This window comes from Tupaia chinensis, unplaced genomic scaffold (assembly GCF_000334495.1).
Source record: "Tupaia chinensis unplaced genomic scaffold, TupChi_1.0 Scaffold000318_1, whole genome shotgun sequence".
In the NCBI taxonomy this organism is placed as follows: Eukaryota; Metazoa; Chordata; class Mammalia; order Scandentia; family Tupaiidae; genus Tupaia; species Tupaia belangeri.
This window is the reverse complement of record NW_006159811.1, coordinates 5,398,285-5,402,527: the sequence shown is the minus strand read 5'-3', so window position 1 is coordinate 5,402,527 and position 4,243 is coordinate 5,398,285. Positions and strand designations below refer to the sequence as shown.

At 39.7% G+C, this 4,243-nt stretch overlaps 1 pseudogene; it reads right to left on the bottom strand.

Annotated features, from left to right (window-relative positions):
- Window positions 1–251: 251 nt before the first annotated feature.
- Window positions 252–1,453, bottom strand: LOC102498762 (lupus La protein pseudogene; annotated as a pseudogene).
- Between the last annotated feature and the right edge of the window lie 2,790 nt (window positions 1,454–4,243).

Here is a 4,243-nt window from a genome sequence, read left to right as displayed (position 1 = left end):
GAGAGATTTTTGCTATAGGGCGCGTGTGTTCGCCAGACAGAGACAGAGAGACAGAAAGCAAGAAATCACCCCCCAGGGGGGATGGTCACGCTGCAATCCCTTCTCTTCCATTCTCCTCTCGGGATCTTGGGCACGCACGCACATGCACCCGGCGTGAGTTTTAAGCCACCGGGTCTGGGACGCGAACTGTGGTCGACTACGTGGGAGTCCAGCGACATAGCCATTACGCTAACTGCTGGTTCCCATGTTTTCTGTTGTTTTGATGCAGGTTCTTTCATGGCTGTTTCTTGCTCTTTTCACTGGTTGAGCTGGATCATGTTCATCAAAGTCATCACCACTATGGAATTTGGTTTTCTTGGCCTGAAACTGTCCTTTTCCTTTAGCAGACCCAGGCTGAGCAGCATTATTTCCGTTTCTTTTAAATTTGCGACCTTTTGACTTCCATGTGTTTAGGGATTCTCGCTGATCTTCGATGATTTTTTTCAATGCTGCTTTTTCTACCTCTCCTTCTAGTACTTCCCAAGTGACTGCTTTGTTCCTTATTTGTAAGTTGCCATTATTTGCATCTTTGGCTTTTTTCTAGAGTTTTCTTGGCTTTTTCTTTAGACAGAATTATGCCCCCTTTTGCTCCTCTGATAAACTCTATCCATTTTATTTCACCATAATTTGAGAAAAGGATGTGCAAATCTTTACAAGTCTGGTCATCTAAGTCACCCAAAAAATTTCAGCAAGCATACAGTCTTTCCTTCTAGAGATTTCATTTCAGCATCTTCTGCTAGCTTCTGTTTTTCTTCTTGCTCTTGTTTAGCTTTTAATTTTCCTTCTACTTTATGCTGTCTTCTTTCTGCAATTTTTTTTTTTTTTTTTTTAGTCCTATTTCTGCAATTTTTTTTTTTGGCAAAGTAATCTTTCTTGAAAAGTATTAGCATCTCTGTGCCTTTGTACTTCTGACCAGGGGACTCTACAAACTTCTGTGCAGATGCAGTGTTTTTAAACACAGCAAATATTGATCCCTTTAAATGCTTTCTGCAATGTTCTTCTCATCTGAATATTTAGTATTTTGCCTTTACCTTCTTACCATTCTTTTATATCAGTTGGGAGGCCTTTAATATAAACAGATCTGCTTTTTACATCATTTTTATACTCATCAGTCAGTTCAGGGAGGGGTTTGCTTGGAGACCTCCTGATTTTGGTTTTATCTTCACTGATTTCCATGAGTTCTGCCTTGGATTTGCTCAATGCTTCCACTGTTACATTAAAGTCTGTCGTTAGATGGTTTAACCTGTTGAATTTTATCATTATCTCCAAAGGTACCCAGCCTTCATCCCATTTTATCTGTTCCTTTAAAAACTTGTCCCATGGCAAATTGAAGTCTCCAAAATAATACTCAATCTGATGACAGATTTTGGCCTCCAGAGCAGCCATTTTTTCATTATCACCATTTTCAGCCATTGTGGCTGTCTTTAGGGCCAGGTCCCACAGAGGTGTCCCATAGGCTCACTAATAGCCACTGCAATGTCTTTACTTCCCAGTGACCCCACGGAAGCCTTTAGAGAAGTAAAGAGACTCTTGAGTGTACATGGAAGGATTTTTCCCCATGCATTTCTTTAAAGGGACGGATTCTGTACCTTTGAGTGCCAGCCATAGGGCTGTAGATGCCTCACATGATTCTTTGAAGTTCTTATACATTTCATAATCAGATATTCTAGTTTCCCATTTGGAAATTCATATTTTCTCAGAATAACTATGTGAGAGGAATAATACAAGAGATTTGGTCCTTTTATTGATGAATAATCTGTGTGCATTTTCATTCTTATTCATAGTCTTGTGGTAGGAACAGATGTTTTAAGTTAACAAACACATTTCTTATGCTTTGTTTTGAATTTAGAAGATGCAGCTGAGCTTGGCAGCCATATTAATTTGCTTAAGCTAAGCTGTACGTGATCATAGGTCTCAATTTTCACATGCTTCCCCCACCATTTTTTAGAAGTTTCTGTCATTTTACTGTTTTTTGTTTGTATTTAGCTTTTCGCTGCAAATGAAATTATATACAGTATATACATGTTTGTTTATACAGAGTATATTTACATGTGCATATATATATATGTAGATATCTCCTAGAATAGACTTGTCACTCACTAATGACAACTTATGGTATTATCTTATTATAGTTTACTTACTTTTTAAGTCCTTTGTTTCCTAAGGGAAAGATAATATACAAATATCAAATGACAACTGAGTTAAGCTAGCTTATGTTGTCTTGGAATTTGAATTACAAATGTCTAAAGAAAAGTTGGCTTCAAAAATTCTGTATGGATGGCATCTTATTTCTGTGACAGAAAGGAACACTTACACATAAAATTTCACAAAATAATTTTTAGAAAATCACTGAGCAATTTTATGTAATGTAAGTGCATAGCTCCTGGTGTCCCACTTAAGTTCTTTTAGTGATAATTTCTTAGGCTCCCAGAGATTACAAACTAAATGAAAGGAAGAAGAGACAGGAAAAGCGTTCACAGTAAGAAACAGTTTATTGTTAGTACCCAGGAGGCTCTTGAGTTTGGGCCATGACCTGTGAGTTCTTTCCTGACAGCTCCTGAGATTGGTTATATATTAAATTTATGTCATTCCTTTTCTCCAAAGGGAAATTGAATGGGTTGGGGAGGGGTCAGGGAGGAGAGAGTGCATGGGAGAGCAGATTTCATTGTTCCCTGTACTTTACATTCTTGAAATGGTTCTGTAATAGTGAGCAGAAGAGAATTATTAACAGAAATAGACACTTATTCTTTGGTACTCTTACTGTATTGAATTTTCCTAGAATCTAGAGAGATCTGGCCCAAAGGATATGAAATCAAGATCAGAAGGAACCTCAGATTTGTAGTTAAGAAGAATCATTTCCCTGGCATATTTGCTAGAGGTATGTGCAGGAGCAATGATCCAACTGGATTCCAAAGACATTAACTGTCCAGCTTCCATGGATTAGACTTTGTGATGGAATCAATGGAGAATATTAATAAGAATCATAAGATATGAGCTGGACCCCTGGGACAACATGTAGTAGCAGCCCCTTGGCTGCCTACTCTACTGCCGCCTTCCCCTTTTTCTGTGTTGGTAGAATCCTGATTTTCTTCCACCCTTTTCCCTCACAAGACGTGTGCAAATCTTAGTTGTAAGCTAGTCAGGAAGTTTATATTCCTGAGTCAGGAACTGGATTAGGAGCGAGTGTGTTACCTAGCTGCGACCAGTGAGATATGCAGGGCAGTCTGCTGAGATGATTGAGTGCCCGGCAGGTGGAGTGGTGGTTAAGGGCGCTGGACTCCCACATGGCCGACCACAGTTGAGTCTTGGACCTGGTAGCTTTCTTTCTCACTTTCCCTCCCTCTCTCTGTCCCGTTATGGTCAAATTAAAACAAATAAAGTTAAATAAAATAATTCTTCAAAAAAAAAAGGGCCTTCATAGTAGCAGGGAGGGCAATGATAGCTACTAAAAGTAGTAAGGATAGAGAGGTAATATGGGGGTGGGTAATGGAGAGAGGGAGGAAGGGGAACAGGGAAAGAAAAAGGACATAAAAGTATGCTTAATTGGGACCAGCAGTTGGTGTAATGGCTTTGTCACTGAACTCCCATGTAGCTGACTGTGGTTCGAGTCCTGGACCCGGTGGCTTAAACTCACGCCAGGTACATGTGCGTGCATGCCCAAGATCCTAAGACGAGAAAGGAGGAGAAGGGATTGTGGTGTGGCCATCCCCCCCTTCCTGCCCCCGGGGGTTGATTTCTAGCTTTCTGTCTCTCTGTCTGTCTCTGTCTTTCTGGCGAGTGCATGCGTCCTATAGCAAAAACCTCTAAAAAAATGTGCTTAATTGACAAAAAAAATATGAAAAGCTATTTGCTGCTGCTGATGTGTATAGTAATGTCTTTGTCTTGACTGATTTGCATGGTAATTGTGTTGGAAAAAGAAATGTTATACACTGTAAAGATACACGTGATTAAATGTTATCTAAAAGCAAATAAATAAATAAAAATGAGAGGGCCTCCATAAACAGCACCTTCTTTCCCCCAGTTCTAAACAGGTTGAGAATGAAAACAAAGGGTGACTATAAAAGTCAAAATATCTGTTTATTTTGTAAGAATGAAGCTAAGTTGGAGGAGATAGCTTTAGTTCTCTTAGCCAAGTGGGTTGCTGATTCGGAACCCATGGAATTGGGCAGGCCTAGGCGGTCCCAGACAGCTTTGCTGAGCCAGC